Below are 17,451 nucleotides of genomic sequence, written 5' to 3'. Positions count from 1 at the left end.
AAAGACAGTAACTAACATCGTGAAAAGTGCAAAAGTATATAAAACTCACTGGTAGAGCAAATATACAAATGAGAAAGACAAAGTAATCAAGACTTATAACTACAGACAACTACCAAATTGCAAAGATGAACGATCAGAGATGACATTATGTCGAGTGAAATGAGCCAGGCACAGAAAGATAAATACTACATGTTATCACTCATATGTAGAAACTGAAAATGTTGATCTCATAGAAGCAGAGAGAGGAATAGTACTTTCTAGAGACTGGGAAAGGTAGATGGGGGTTGGGGGGAATAAATATGGCGAGGTTGGCTAATTGATACAAAATTACAGCTAGATAGGAGAAATAGAGTCTAGTGTTCCATAGCACTGTAGGATGACGACAGTTAACAACAACTTATATTTTCAAATAGGTAGGAGAGAGAATATTAAATGTTCCCCACATGAAGAAATGATAAATGTTTGAGGTGATGGATATGCTAATTACCCTGATTTGATCATTACGCATGGTATACAGGTATTGACATATCATGCTTTATTCCATATTATATACAAACGTTATGTTTCAATTGAAATTTTAAAAGTGGAAATCTATTATAATCTATTATAAAACAATAGTTAAAATAGACCCTTTCTGGTGCAAGAACAGAGAAATAAATCAATGGAAGAGAATAGACTTCAGTGACAGACCTACAAATATTTAGTCATTTGATCTAACACAAACATGCCACTGGAATGAAGTGAAAAAATAATGTCTTTGGTAAATGGCAATGGAGCAACTGAATATCCTTGTGGAAAAATAAAATGAAACTTGATTTCTAATTTACATGACACAAAAATGAATTCCATATGGACTAGTAGATATACATGTGCAAAGTAAAAAAAAAAAAAGTTAGAAAATAGCATAGGAGAAGATACTCATGAGCTTGGGATGGTCATGAACATTCTCCAAAAACACTTTTCAGAACAGAAAAGATCAGTAAAGTAGGCTTCATTAAATTTAACAACTTTTGTTCATTAAAAGACATCATTAACAAAGCAAAAAAGGCAATTTCTAGAGACAGATGTTAACAATATAACTAGTATCTAAAATAAGGGAAAAAAAAGAAAATCAAATGAAGTTGAGTAGAAAGAATTTAACAGGCACAACACAAAAAAAGGAACACGCAAATTATCAGTGTATTAACTTTTCATGTAATAAGTTAATTTTTTCTCAAATTATGTGTTTTTATTTCATGCAAGTTTATGTTATTAAGTTCTTGTTTCTCCATAATAAATACATTTTTGTATAATATTTTTAAAACCCTGGAAAGTAATGCATAGATACAAAACCATCCATCTTGTACTATCTTGCCAAATGCCATAGCAACTCACAAGAGATTCAATTTTTACAATTTTATGTACCACCTTACAGGCATTTCAGAAACATTTTAAAATATGCTTGTGGTTACTAAGATTTTTCTCCTATTTTCTATTTATTTAATACTATAACCTCATTATTTCTCTATAGTATTCCATAATCTTCATAAACATTATTTTAAAATTAACATCATTATAATAAACCATATGTATATGTCCTTATTTACTTGAATCTTAATCTGTTATATCCAATATGGAACTCTAAAGTTCCAGGAGTATTTATGTAACTTTCTACATTTACATTTTAGAACCAGCTAGTATTCCCTGCTAGTCCACCTACCATACTTCACCCAACAAGGTAACTCTCCTGGTCTTCTAGGACATTAGTGTTCTCATTATTTTATTAATATGATTACTATTCTGAGATGTTGTAAGAACAATGGTCATACAACAAAAATAAAAGTTCTTTACAATGTAATATATGTGTTGTCATTAGACCATATTTTCCCTAGTCCCGAGATGTTGTAAGAACAATGGTCATACAACAAAAATAAAAGTTCTTTACAATGTAATATATGTGTTGTCATTAGACCATATTTTCCCTAGTCCCAGAAGTATTTATCATTATAATTTTGTACAGAGGGCATATGTAGCCATTAATTATTTTCTAATGAATAGAAGTTTCTTCCTTCCACAAAACTTTCCTCCTCTTTTTCCTAATCAATCAAATAGTTTTGAATTGGACCTTGCAAATAGTCTGGTCATTCCAAAAATAAGCTAGTCAAATCAATTAATCAAGCACCGCAGATATTTGCAAATGGATTCAATTTTGTAAATATAGATTAGATCAACTTTAAATGTATTTTTAAATAACATTGTTAAATACCAATGGTAAGAAAATAACTTGTATCCCCTATCACCAAACAGTAATATTTTATCACAATATTTTTTCTTTTATTTTTTGAGGCGGAGTCTTCACTCTGTCGCCCAGGCTGGAGTGCAGTGGCGCGATCTCGGCTCACTGCAAGCTCCGCCTCCCGGGTTCGCGCCATTCTCCTGCCTCAGCCTCCCGAGTAGCTGGGACTACAGGCGCCCGCCCAGCTAATTTTTTGCGTTTTCGGTAGAGACGAGGTTTCACCGTGTTAGCCAGGATGGTCTCGATCTCCTGACCTCGTGATCCGCCCGCCTCGGCCTCCCAAAGTGCAGGAATTACAGGCGTGAGCCACCGCGCCTGGCCCATTATTTTTTCTTTAATTCACAATTCCTGATTATACTTTTCTGTAGGACCACTATAATTGTATTCATATTTATAATCATCGAACACCTAAAGACACATCTCATGCAGCTAGGAAGCTCCATAGCAATTGCTTTTATGGGTTGAAAGAAGAAGAGAAAACTACTGAATAGCTTTGTCTAAAATTGTTTTCCTCATATAGGTTGCCACATTATTCATGATAGAGCTTTTTATATTGATGAACAGATACGAGCATGCTGGAGATTTTTTGGTTTATTTTCATCTATATCAATATATTGTTATTTTGCAATTCAAATGTGGAAAGGCCTCAACATCTATAAAGTCACATAATGAATATAAAAACCAAAGTCAATTAATCTAAAACAAGTGATATAATGCCCTTAAAAGTGTATTCTTAAAGAAAATGTTTGTTTTTATAATAATCTAGAAAATTCAGAAAAGAATCTTACCATCAATTAGATAGACTTATCAATTAATTCTAACCTTTTTGATTCTTTGATTGGATTTAAGCCAATGAATTAAGAAAACTGGAGGGTGGCAAAGAATTATTAGCCCCAATGTCCATCCTTCTCAAAATCAATGTTTAAGCAAGAGAAAATGATAGAGAAGACATGATCAAAATGTGTTCTGTAAAGTAAGTGTATATAGAGAGGTGAGTACCAATATTACCAAGATAGTGGGGCAAAGGAGGCTATAAGGAGGCAACAGAAGGAGAAAGTTGGAAAGGGAGGGATGGAAAGAGAGAGGGAAAGAAAAAAAACTATCATCAGAGTGAACAGGCAACCTATAGAATGGGAGAAAATTTTTGCAATCTACACATCTGACAAAGGGCGAACATCCAGAATCTACAAAGAACTTAAAGAAATTTATAAGAAGAAAATAAACAACCCCATCAAAAAATGGGCAAAGGATATGAACAGACACTTCTCAAAAGAAGACATTTATGTGGCAACAAACATATGAAAAAATGCTCATCATCACTGGTCATTAGAGAAATGCAAATCAAAACCACCATCAGATACCATCCCATGCCAGTTAGAGGTGGCGATCATTAAAAAGTAAGGAAACAACAGATGCTGGAGAAGATGTGGAGAAATAGGAACACTTTCACACTGTTAGTGGGAGTGTAAATTAGCTCAACCATTGTGGAAGACGGTGTGGCGATTCGTCAAGGATCTAGAACTAGAAATGCCATTTGACCCAACAATCCCATTACTGAGTATATACCCAAAGGATTATAAATCACTCTACAATAAAGACACATACACATGTATGTCTATTGCAGCACTATTCACAATAGCAAAGACTTGGAACCAACCCAAAAGCCCATCAACGATAGACTGGATAAAGAAAATGTGGCACATATACACCATGGAATACTATGCAACCATAAAAAGAATGAGTTCATGTCCTTTGCAGGGACATGGATGAAGCTGGAAACCATCATTATCAGCAGACGAACACAGGAACAGAAAACCAAACACTGTATGTTCTCACTCATAAGTGGGAGTTGAACATTGAGAACATATGGGCAGAGGGAGGGGAACATCACACACTGGGGCGTGTTGTGGGGTGGCTTGCAAGGGGAGGGATAGCATTAGGAGAAATACCTAATGAAGATGACGGGTTCAAGGGTGCAGCAAACCACCATGGCACGTGTATACCTGTGTAACAAACCCGCACGTTCTGCACATGTATCCCAGAACTTAAATATGATTTAAAAACCAAAAAAGAAAGTAAAAAGAAATGGCAAAAAGGAGGAAGGGAGGTAGGGAAGAATGAATGAAGGAGTGAAGCAATAGAGAGGCAAAGAAAGGAGACAGAAAGAAAGAAGAGTAGGACAGGAAGGAAGGAGGGAGGTGGAAAGGGATAGATAAAAGGAAGGAAAGAGAAGGGAAGAGGAAAAAGGGAGGAGAGAAGGAAGGTCAGGTGGGGAGAGGAGGAGAGGGAATGGAAGTAGAGGATGAGGAATAGATAATCCATTTTTACATATGCAAAATGTGGTTACTCTAACCAGACAAGTTTGGAAAATTTCAAGTTATTTGGTGAGTTAGCCTGGTCTAATGAAATTAGCATCAGACAGGGAATCAAAATAGTTTAGTTGTAGTTCTGAATAGACCACCAGTTTCCAGTGTAATTTTAAAGAAATATATTAACCTCATTCTTCTTTAAGCTTAACATGAAAAATTAATTGTTCAGACCAGCATCTTTAAGATTCCTTCTAGCCTTAAAATCCTATCCTCTCAAAAATTTCCATAATAGGAGACAAATTAAGAAAAAAATTAAAAAGACAAATACAGTGATGCTATTAAGATGAGACATTTTTTCAGTGTCTTTATAATTGATTGGATTTATAAAACGCCTTCCTCATGCAACTAGTGTCAACTTTGTATCTTAAGGTTTGTTTGACTAAGGAGTTTGGAATGAGCTTCTCACTTGGTATGTCAGCAATGAGACATGGAGATGGATAATATACTCTTAGGCTGGCAGGATTTTGACATTCATTACCGAAGATGTCGCTGTTTATGAGATCTGTGGGAGAGCTGTAATGTACTAGTACACCTAGGAGACTGGTTGTAAACTTATATTAGGCAATCAGGGAGATGATGATAAACACTACTTGAAAGAAGCTAGTGACATGAACATATTTTACTCGATGCCTGGAATACAAGAATTCAGATAAGCCTATGCATATGTTTAGCTCTGACAGTAGAATTTATAGTCTGTGAGTTGATCAAATCACATAAAAATTAAAACTCCTTGAAGAAGTCAGTTGTCTACTTTTACTGATCACTTGAGCTATATGGTACAGTTAGAGTTGCCTTTGAAATGCAAAGTATTTATTTAAGCCACAGATAAAAAGGTTGTTCTTAGGAACCTTTCAGTCACAATTTCAATTATTTTCTGACATGATAAATTTTCTTTCACAGATGCTTATAGCAACTACACTACTGTAAATCTGCACTTGAAAAATGCTTTAATATTTAACTTTGAAATATGCATTCAGCTATTTACATTTAAAAGATTGTTCACGAGTTGCTAAAACATAATGTAAATGAATACCTTCTCTTCATACTGCTTTAGACATGGAATTTTAAATGTGGTAACAGTTCTTGGAACACCCCTTAATTGTAAGCCAAAAACAAGGAGATATGAACCTTTTCAGAGCTAACAACTGCAACATACCTCGTTACATATTTTCTTTGATAAATATGAACAAAGCAGGAGATTTGAAAAATGCCAAGAGCTCAAAACTTACCAAGAATTGGACAGACATACACACTAATAAACCTGCATAACGAAAATGATTAAAATTTGATGTATTTGACTCTTTTTTTCTATCATTAATGTATACAAAATTACGATATTTAATACATATACAATTTTATGGACTTTTTAAATTAAATGTATACCAAAAGACTTTGTTCAGATCATCAGTCTCCCAAAACCATGATATTCATGGTTACTCAAGGCTATATTTGTAGATATGCCATAATTTAATAATTTCCCTACGTGAGAACACTTGCTTCAGATCTTTGTCATTATAAACAATGCCAAAATGAAAATCTTTGCTCATAAACTTTCTTTTCGTTTTGTTTTTCCTTCAGGTTGAACAGCTAGAGTGGGATGATGGAATCTAATGGTTTACATTTTCTCAGTGCCATCTGTATAAATTACCAGACTGCTTTCCAATCCAGCAGAGGTGAGAGGGCCTATCTCTGAATATTCCGATCTTTGTAACAAAAAGTATGCTAATTTAATTAAAATAGCACCTTGTTCAAATCTATTTTCCTTTTGTTAGCAGTGAAATTAACATTGGCATCTTCAACTTTTTATTGGTATACATCTTTCATTCATATTTTTACGTATCTGTGTATGTATTCAGTATTCATTAAAACTATTAACTGAACACTACTATTGGAAATGTATCTGACATAGATAGTTGGGAACTATAGTCAAATGTTTTTTAAAATGCTGCATTTTACCATCTGCCATGAAAAACAGTACCACATATTGGTGTACGAAAGGCTCGGAGGTGATGCACATTAAATAAACTTGAACATTTTTTAGTAAAAGACACCCAAATACATTGTAATACTCATCCATTTCTCATATAAGTATTAATATTTTGGTAAGCTAATGTTACATGAAAAAAAATCCTGAAAATTCACTTATATCTGTTCCTTGTCTAATTTTTACAGTTTTTCATGCTTGCATCTTAATTTAATACATATTTTGAATAAGATAATCATGATTATCAATGATCACACTATTCCATTGAGGTGAGTTTTTATATTGTCCTCAAACTTGCTATATTAATTCCAACCTCCATGCCTTGTTGTTTCCATTTCTAATATACAAGTGCAAGGGAAATTTCAGTTTGAAAGAAGTTTCAGTATGAAATTTCAATGGCAAATAAAAGCTGTGTGCAAAGTAAGTTATTGGCAAAGAGGATCACGTGAAACCAACCAAATAGTCCCATAGACATTTTTTTAAATAAACAAAGAAATGGACTATTCTAGTCTTAAAGCTTAAAATTTGCATTCGTTTTATTTGAGTTCCTTCCTCAAGAACTTACTCCCAGGCCTCTCAAAAAGTGTCAAAGAACAAAAACTCACCAAATCACTGCCTCCAATGAGATGCCAGAACCCTCATTCACCGCAATGGCTTCTGGACCCCTCCCTAATTCCTGTTTTCATTTCTTTCCCACTATATAAACCCCTAGTTTTAGTCAGTCAGGGAGATGGATTTGAGGCTGAGCTCCAGTCTCCTGTGCTGCAGCGCCTGATGAAAGCCTCTTCCCTGGCAATAGTTGCTGTCTCGTGATTGCCTTTCTGCGCAGCAAGCAGCAAGATCTGGGTGGAACCCTTGGTGTTTTGGTAGCATGTGCATGCACAGAAGAGAAAGGTTAATGAACAAAGAGTAGAATGAAGCAGACACGAAAAATATATGGACTCAGAGAAGAAACAACAGAGAGAGAAGCCACAGCACCATAGGTCTTCATGGCTTACCCCGTGAAGCCCAGCCACATTCCTGACTATGGAAGTCTGACATTTCCCAGAACTATTCAAAGTAACCCTTTGAAACTAACCTAATTTAAATGGGCTCCTGTTCTTTGCAATTTAATGAATTTTGACTAGAACTCTATTATCTCTTTTGACTCTGTGGGCCAGAATCGGGCACAGAAAGAGTCAATCTAGATCAGGGAAAGATTAGAAGATCAAGGAAATGGTTGCATAGGTATCTTTGGAAGTACAACTGAAAACGAATACGGCTTTCTTCCTTAAACCTTTGGATGTGTTTGTCTCTCCTCGCCTATCCTCCTCTAGCTATTATTTCTTGTACTATATGTTTTCACATTTTATTATATTTTGTACCATTCATGATTTTCTTTATATCTTAATATATAATCCTTTTAAACATTTAATTCTATACCATTTCATTTTACTGCCTAATTCATATTTTGTTTCCTCTACTACTTGTAAGCTTTTTGAGTACAGAGACTATATCACACGATCTTATATTTTTCCATACATGAAACACTCACTAAAAGCTACTTGAATTAATATTTTGCAGGAAAGGTCTAGGGAATTTTCCCACCGTACTAAAAATTACATTTTCTACCTAAAAAATCTGGTAATGATTCTGCCTTCCATTAAATGCTGTGAAATACATGTGGAATGTTATGTCTGAAAAATACTGTCTAGGAAGTTACTGTTTTGAGACAGAACACATATAAAATAAGTGATTACATGCCATCATCCTCCTTTGCTCAAATTTTTTTGTCGCTGTTCCTGCTTGGTGCAGAAGTATAGTCTTCCAAGGTGAAAGGCCTTGAGAAAGGAAAAAAGTTGTATAGGACAAAACTATATTTCAAGGAAGCCTGATTTCTGTCATTTATTTATTGGAGACAGAGTTGCACTGTGTTGCCCAGGCTGCAGTGCAGTGGCACATTCACTGCAACCTTTTCCTCAGGCTCAAGCGATCCTCTTATCTCAGCCTTTCAAATAGCTGGGACAACAGGGTGCCACCCTGCTCAGCTACTTTTTTTTAAACTTTTTGTACAGACAAGATCTCACCATATTGCCCAGGCTGGTCTTGATCTAATGGGCTCAAGTGATCTTCTCACTGAAGCTTCCCAAAGTGCTGGGATTAAAGGCATGAGCCACCTCACCGGGTCTGTTTCTGTCATTTAGTATCAGTGCCCAAGTAGTATTGGAGGAAAAGGCTTTGCTATGAAGAAAATTCACATCTTTAGTTAGGTTTATGAATTGCAAATCTAACTTGTGTGAAAGTTTTATTAACAACATAAGCAGTTCAAATCTTAAATACCAAGTACCCTGAAAAAGATGGGGTTCCTATAATAAAAAGGAAGGAAATAAAAAAGTTGACCCCCCCATCATGAATTCCCATTAATCTTACTTTCCTCTGTCTGGTCCTTTTGCTCTCACAAAGCAATGACTTTCATACCAGGATATATTTTTTTCTGATGAAAACCTACTAATGAGATCTTTTCAAACATACACTTACCCTCTATTTAATATTATGGGGCTTGAGTTTCTGCTGAGCATATGTTAAACCAAGACGTGGGACTGATGAGATACCTGTTTTAGGTACTAAAACTCACTCTTACGTAAAAAACATACTTATATTTAATACTCAAAGCTATATTATGCTGGTTTCAGTATAATATAGAATAATAATACAAGGAAATGAATATTCACATTATAAATAATTCAATGCAAAGAAATGTTCTGATGGTAATGTTAATGAAGAAAGAAATAGAAGATTTAGGAAAAAAGTAAAGAAATGAAGAGACATTTCACAGTTTATCAAGATAGGCTTTGCTAGCTCAAAGAAAACCCAGATGAACTTACAAAACCTATAGTATGAGAACATGTAGCAAGATAAAATAAAGGTGGAAGTTAACTCTAAATTTTTACATGTATTTTTATCATACATATTTTATTTAAAAAGTACTTTTAAGGTAAATATTTGCATATTAAATTCTTTTTCCCATTGGATTCTGTAATACTATTTGAAATAAATTCCTATGATATAATAAATATCAAGAAATGAACCAGCTTTTTAAAACTGCATTTATATGGAAGAATGTTTTTTCCATAAAGCAGTAATAATTATTCTGTAATTTGTCATAAAATGAGACTGTCATATAGAAAGGATTATGTTAGCACTTGCCAAATTAATATAGTTTAAAAAAAAAGTCAGCTTAATAAAACTGCCACTAAGGATCTACCTAAACCCACATTGTTTTGATTGTTTATGACTCTGTTTGTTATATATTCTTTCATTTTGCAAAAGATGTTGTGTTTTACAAATAAATTAGCGTATTGGGACCTAAAGGAAAATGAAATAAGAATGTTAAGTAACCACTCTTGAAAATATGAATAAACAATGGAGAGGTTTGGACCTGAAACCGCAGTGAAAATAACTAAGTCTTCATATAGTTCATGCTGTATTACCATAATTTTACAAATCCCTGAATAAGCCAGATTTAGAGATTATAAAATGAAAAGGAAAGAGATTAGACTTCAGTCTTTTTGGGGATCCTCTGATAAGTGATAAAAAGAACTGGTGCCAGCTTGCAGCAATCCTATTTGGTGTCACATATAGCGTTTTATATTTCTTTGGGATTTAGTAACCCACATTCGGATATTATACTATTTTGAGTGTTCCCTCAGTTATAAGCCACTTACATCATCTTTTGTCTTTCATCCAAATCTATTACATGAAATATTTTTATTTATCATCTACTCCTCCTAGAAAATAAGTTCAATGAGATCAGATAGTTTGTTTTCACAATTTTAATAATCATCAATGTCTAGTTCAAAGTTGGCATATAATATATATATTGAATTAATGAATGTTTGAGTTATCATGTGTATGATTGTCTTACTGAGGTTGAAGAGCTAAACTACAGCCCGTGGATAGGAGTTTTCCCTAAAAGAAATTGTCATTTGTGTCACTTCTGAGGAATTAAATGGGGACTTAAGAAACTGAGCAATAGAAACTTCCTCTTTCTTTGGAAGTCAGTGTTGAATTTTTATTTGCAGGCTGGAGATATGGATATAGGGGATGAGCCTCCTGCCTTTAATTAGAAGCAGCCCCAGGGTGAGAAAAAGAAGCAACCATATAAAATTCTCTAAAGTGCATCTGGGGAGGTGCAAGAGTTAACAGGTAACTTAATGACACTCTACTATCCGATGTCCAAATTTGATTACTTTTAAATGAAAAATGTCAAACTGATCTCAGTTGGACTGTGTGAAATGATAACCATATTACTCCTACCCTTAGGACAACATAATTCATGACAAAACATAATATAAAAGTGGTAGTGTATCCTTCCCTCAGGAAACCAGAGAGACAGCACCGTCCCTGATCACTGACAGTGGAGATCAGTACTCACAGAATATCAGTCTTCGTTGTCAACAGAGGCAATGGAATCCTAGCATAACCTGGAATAGGAACAATGAGTTTGAGGAATGGTTTTTGAACTGAAGCAAGGCAGAGCATGTGGTGTGGGGCACTCATTTCTGGCAAGATCTGATGAAGGTGATCACAAGATTTAATCTGTTTATACAGACACATACTATATGTATCTTTATATATAAAAAGATGCATATGTATACATATGTATCTGTATAAACATGCCTCTTTACGTGAATATACATATACAGAAATATGTATATACAGTGTATTATTTTTACTGGATTGCATGTAATAAAATATATGTTTTTTCATACTTCTCTCAATGTATTTTAAATATATATATTCATGTAGCAATCCAGTAAAAGTAGTGTATCCTAACACTAGTGATCTATTCAATATCCAAGCATGTAATATTCAGTTTTAGGTAGCCAAAAATCTGTTGTAACACTATTCTTACCTAATAATAATATTTTATTACATGGGTATGATTCCTTGAGATCAATGAGATTATGGATGACTCACATGAAGTTATCACCTGTCAGAGTAGAAAAAGAGCATAGGCTTTGGCTTCAGGAAAATCTGCCAAGTTTCAACATCTAAGATGTGGTAAAACGAGAAAGATTCTACAATCACAATGAAAGCCTTGATATTAGAAACTTCAATTTCTGTCATATTGTGCTAAGGATTTGGGTCTTTATATTACCTGCTCAGTATCTGGGCTTTTGCTATAAAGGGAGGTAACTATTGAAGGATTTAAGCAGAAAGTGATGGGATCATATGTGCTTTTCAAAAGATCACTTGGGAATGTATATGGAGATCCCTGGAAAGCATTCAGAGGAAGATCATCATTTATGTAATGATTCATCAATCTCAGTTTGAAAGAGTAAGAACCTGAAATAAGTTAGCAGTAGGAGAGACATACAGAAATGTGCACAAATGTGAGTTCTTAAGAAAGTACAGTGGAAGGCATTTATTCACACGTGAGGGTGTGAAAATGGTGTTGACATATGAAAAATAAAGAACTCAACCCAAATGTTTTACTTAAATTGGAAACCTTGAATATTAGAGATAATACCCGGGACCTATCAAACCCTTTTCCTCTTCGGTACACAACCAGACTGCATTTCCCAGGCTTCTGTGTACTTGTCTGAGGCCACAGGGGTAAGTTGTAACCCATATGATTGGCTGTAAGTATGTATTCTAATTTCAGACATGGGAAAACAAAAATAAAAACAAAACAAAAAACTTCAATGCCATTCTTCATGTTCTCTCTTTTTTTTTTTTTTGCCTCCACTGGCTGCACTGACAAAATACAGTGGGGAACTCTGAGGCCTTAGTGGGTGGATGGAAGTGGCACTAGATGTGTCCTTGAATAAATGCAGAGCTGAGCCCTTCCCTCCATCCTGACACTAATCCATATGCCCTAAATTGAACTAATGCATGAGGAAAAAAGTAGCGCTTTTTAACATGGAAGCTCCTAAGATTTCATTATGTGTTTTATTATATAATAGCTCACCTCCCTGTCTAAAATCTGCAAGTGTTCTATAAATTCTCTAGTAATGAGAAATTTGATATGATACTTAGGACAATGCTGCACATTATTATTTTGTTGTTTTGTTCTGGTTTTTGGTTTTGAGACAGGGTTTTGCTCTGCCGCCCAGGCTGGGGTGCAGTGGCACAATCAGAGCTCACTGCAACTACCTACTGGGCTCAAGTGATCCTCCTGCCTCAGCCCCCAGAGCAGCTGGGACTACAGGTGCGCACCATGCTAGGTTAATTTTTTAAATGTATTGTAGAGACAGGGTTCTGCCATGTTGCCCAAGTTGGTCTTGAACTCATGAGCTCAACTGATCCTCCCACCTTGGCCTCCCAAACTGCTGTGATTACAGGCAAGAGCCATCATATCCAGCTATATTTATAATGTGTTATTGATTTTAGTGCTTAATATGACTAGTTCTATGGTGTGATAATTTTTCTTAATATTTTTGTTGTACTTATAAAATTCTAAGTTAAAAGTGTTTTCTTATATGTTAGGAAGAATATTTAAATTAGGTAAGTCCAGCTGAGACCTGTGATCAGAATTATGGTGGTTGGAGTGGGCAGAGCAGCTAAACAGCAGGTTACTTACCAGTTGGTTACATTACTGTATTATATTAAGCCACCTAGAGACAGTTACTATTCTTTAACGTATTTTTGTAGCTTATGTCATTATATTTGTTGCTGATTTGATCATTAATTCAATTATTTGAGATTTGATATGTAAAAATAATATGTTTATTATAAGACCTTAAATAATATTCCATCAGATTTTTTTTTTTTTTTTTTTTTTTTTTTTGCGTACATTGGTATTGGAGTTCATTTGCTTGTTTTGTACAGTGTAAAATCTTCAATAAATCTTAGGGTGAAAGCTGTTTTATTTTCATAGATTCAGTCTTTAAGACTCATCCTAATTGCCATATTGAATCCGTGTAAATTGTTGATTTAAGGCCCCTTGCACTGAGAATTTTAAAATATTGGGCAGGAAGGCAAAATTTTAACTATTTGTTAAAACATCCTAATTTGCATTATATATATTTTCAATTAACAACCCAATATTTTGAACTCTTTTTTTAATGAAGTATTCTAAAAAGCAAGATTCAGTCTTAAATATTCTACCTTAAAGAGAACATGCAAATATAATTGGCAGATAATAATTATCTTTTTTCTCCAATGTAAAATGGATTGACACTGGTGCAGTAATAATTCAGTACATCCCACTTAAGCTAAAATTTGCTTCATTAGATTTTCACAGTTCTTATCCTACAAAAGGCATAAGTTGCAAGCTTTATGATCATTGTAAGTGCCTATTTCTTTCAAGAAAATAGCCTAACCCTATTTTATAAAAATTTTATAAAATATGGGTACCCTATTAAGAAAGAATTATTTTAATGACATATTTAAAGCAGTACTAAAATAGAACTCAATTTTTAAACTGCTTCTGCTTAAAGAATACTTAACACATACATTTACCTTATTAAATTAAATTTAAAATTCATGTTACAGTCCAAAAGTTCCTTTCCTTAGAACATCTATTAAGCATTTATCGAAGACAGTGAGTTAATTTAAGATTTTAATATATCACTTCATCAAGAAATAAAGTATTGATATAAATCACTTAAATTTTGATAGGTCCTGAAATGCTTAATTTCAATACGTACCTTATCATTTAGAGACAGAGATACTAGACATTACTATAAATTGTATTCCATAATAAAAAAAGACAACTCTGTAGTTAAAATTCTGGAAGGCATGTCATAAAAATTGACTTATCATAGGGTTATACAAGGCTCCTTTCATAAAGGAACTCTGTAAGCTAAGCCAATTTTTATTCTGATTGGCATGACTTACATTAGTCAAAAGGACCTGCATGGCCAAAAGTCTCTTTCTGAAAGTTTATAAAAATGCAGCCAAATGTTAATAATTCCTGGAAAAATTAAGACAATCAGAAATAGAAATAACAGGTGGCAGATTTAGTACAGCATTCCCATACTAAAATGTATGATATTTTACAGTTTTTGCAGAAGCTCAAAATTGGCATTACTGAGCACAGAGACTGCCTTTATTGGATATCATTTTAGGTTTCAATTCTCTAGTGGTTAGCATTTTTGGAATAGACAGATATTTCAAATTAACTCATTTTTTTCCTAAGTTTCACATTACAGTGGCAAGGAATAAAAATTCAATTTTTATACTCAAAATTATTATTCAATGAATCAACATTGAACTAGCAGTGGTTAACTACCTAATGATAGTTTAACCATTTTCGTTAAATTCAGGGGAAAAGAGCTTTTATATCACAACTAAGTCACACTTAAATATTTTCTTTAAACCAGAATTTTCTTATCTATTTATAGCTTGAAATTAGTAGTTTTCTCTATGTTATAGAAACTAAACTAAACCTAATGAATCAAAGTTAAGAACAATTTAGTATTTAAGCTCATGAAAGTAATGCATTTAAAGGCCGTTCGAAAGTGTCTTAGTGGAAGTGGTTACAGTAAGTTCTATCGAAAATAATGATATTGAGATAGCAGCTTTATAAACTAAGCTGTTTTCTTCACAGCAATTTTAATAAAAGAGCTGTAATAACCATCTCCACCTCCTTCTTCCCTCTGTTTTCTTGTACTCACTCCACCTGACATTACCTATCCATTACTGCAGTGATTTTACTCTTCTCAAACTCATCAGTGATCTTCATTTTTCCAAATGCAACAGCCACACCTTACACTCTATTTTACTTGTCCTCTTAGCAGCATCCAACATGATTGGCAGTTTTGACTATTAACCATCCTCTGCTCTTCTCTGATACCACTTCTAAATTTTTCTCACACTGCCTGCCTTTTCCCCCTCTGTTGGACGTATACATACGGGTAGGTCCCAGAGCTCTGCTTTGGGCTCTCTTTACCTGTTGATGTTTTTCTTTTTTTTTAATCTACAGAATCTCATATATTTTGGGATCTTTAGGTTTAAATATTTACTGTGAATTTGTAAGTCCAGCCCTGACCACTCACTCAAATTCCAGAACTATATATCTAATTGCCTTAAACTTAGCCAGCGTGAACATATCTCTTGGTTCTTTCTTATACTTGTTCCTCATCTGTACTTTTGCATCTCAGCCACAAGCACAATTATTAATATGTACCCAGTTACTCAAACTAACAGCTTAAAGTTATACTTACTTCCTAGATTTCCATTATATTTAATACCTAGCTCTTCAAGATGTCTTGATAATTTTAAATCCAAAACACATTTCAAATCTTTCACTTGTTTATAGTTATTTTAATAATAAAAATAATATAAATATTATCTCTAGTCTCCTAAAACCTCTGAAGTCTTCTAATTGGTTTTCCTGTTTCTATTCTTTCCTTGGTATCCCCCTAAAACATCCAAAGTCATGGCTAAAAGGTCTAATTAAGTCATCTGATTTCCTCTTTAAAATCCTTCTATGTCTTCCCACTTAGACTTTACATAAAAGTAACATTCCATACCCTACAAGGTCCTCCCTTACAAGGTCCTGTGCGATCTGGCTCCTACTCTCCTGTCTGACTTTTCTCATGTACCCCATTACACACATCTTTCACCCACACTGAACTTATTTCTGTTTTTCAAATATGTCAAAACTCCTTTTGGAGTCGGGGATCGTGACACTATCTATGGAGCTAGTGAGTGCAGGGGCACTCTGACCCCAGGTTATGACAGCACAATTTTTTTTAGCATTAATTCTCATTCACTGATGACCCAATTGGCCTATCAACATTTATCATATTTTTTATTTTTCTTATTGCTCTTAATTACCTTCCATTTTCTTGCATCTTTGCATGCTTATTGTTCTATATGTCTATAATTCCATACTGTGGAACAATACCTGAACCACAATAGGTTTGCAAAACAAAGTTTGTTGAATAAAAGAACAAATGAATGAATATTATATAATGGGGAGCATGAAGTCAAGGAAGGTTTTCCGTGTTCTGCAGTAACATTTAAGACAGGAGACACTTGAGCATGTTTATGTAATCAAGGGGTAGTGAACAGTGAGAAGTTGGAGATTCTATTATAGAAATTGAGATGATAACTGAGAGCATCGAGGTGGTAAAGAGACATTCAATGCTTAACACTGGAAAGAACCGTAAAGATTGTGACTAAGAAAGGGGTTGATAAGGAAGAGTTTTAATACAGAGGAGTATACAGCTGTCAATATTGGGATCAGAGCAAATTTCCAGCAGGATTAGCTCTCATGGGTAAGATCACCATCAGCTAGTGCCAGAAGTAAACTCCCTCCACTTTTCCTTTGGTAGTTATTTTGGAAGAAGAGAAAAGACTGCATCAAACGACTGTCTGCTCTGACACAAACTGCCCTTATCTTTTGCAGTAGTCCCTTTAGAAATATAATTAAGTATACTAGGAGGAATCTGCCTTATGATTTCAACCAGGTAGACATATTAGAAACATTTAACTTTTTGCCTTATATTTATGCTACAGTTTCTTCTTCTCATACACTTCTTACTGTCATCCACAGTATCTTCTAAGCTTATGTGATTATTGTTTCTAACACACACACACACATACACACACACACTTGAATCTATCTACTTCTGATTCATTCTGATTCTCCCAGTTTTCACTGTATTAAATGGTATCTTCAAATGAGGCAGTTCATATGCTCACTTGAAAACATGTGACATTTTTCTTCTCTGAATCCATTACTTACAATTCAGAGTACTATGATAAACAGAGCAAAATCTCTCCACTGTGTAGATTCCATTAAACAAATGGTAGCAATAAAAGCAGAATTTCATAAATAATTAGTGAGTAGTAGACCAAACAGAAATCATCCACTGTGAGATGATTGA

General features: G+C 34.1%; 1 protein-coding gene and 2 long non-coding RNA genes across 4 annotated transcripts in view; 1 reads left to right on the top strand and 2 right to left on the bottom strand.

Moving 5' to 3' along the window:
- Positions 1 to 17,451, bottom strand: part of GPC5 (glypican 5) — a 1,466,403-nt gene that overhangs the window by 314,003 nt on the left and 1,134,949 nt on the right. The gene's annotated exons all lie outside the window — the stretch shown is intronic.
- LOC126940792 (uncharacterized) overlaps positions 1 to 17,451 on the bottom strand; it is a 288,273-nt gene that overhangs the window by 73,477 nt on the left and 197,345 nt on the right. The gene's annotated exons all lie outside the window — the stretch shown is intronic.
- LOC126940793 (uncharacterized) overlaps positions 1 to 17,451 on the top strand; it is a 33,430-nt gene that overhangs the window by 14,627 nt on the left and 1,352 nt on the right. Inside the window, exons 2-3 of the long non-coding RNA XR_007720920.1 lie at positions 6,223 to 6,317; positions 10,690 to 10,813. This is a non-coding gene — a long non-coding RNA (uncharacterized LOC126940793). The remainder of the gene's footprint in view (positions 1 to 6,222; positions 6,318 to 10,689; positions 10,814 to 17,451) is intronic.

This window comes from Macaca thibetana, chromosome 17 (genome assembly GCF_024542745.1).
Source record: "Macaca thibetana thibetana isolate TM-01 chromosome 17, ASM2454274v1, whole genome shotgun sequence".
In the NCBI taxonomy this organism is placed as follows: Eukaryota; Metazoa; Chordata; class Mammalia; order Primates; family Cercopithecidae; genus Macaca; species Macaca thibetana.
This window is presented reverse-complemented; position numbering and strand designations above follow the sequence as displayed.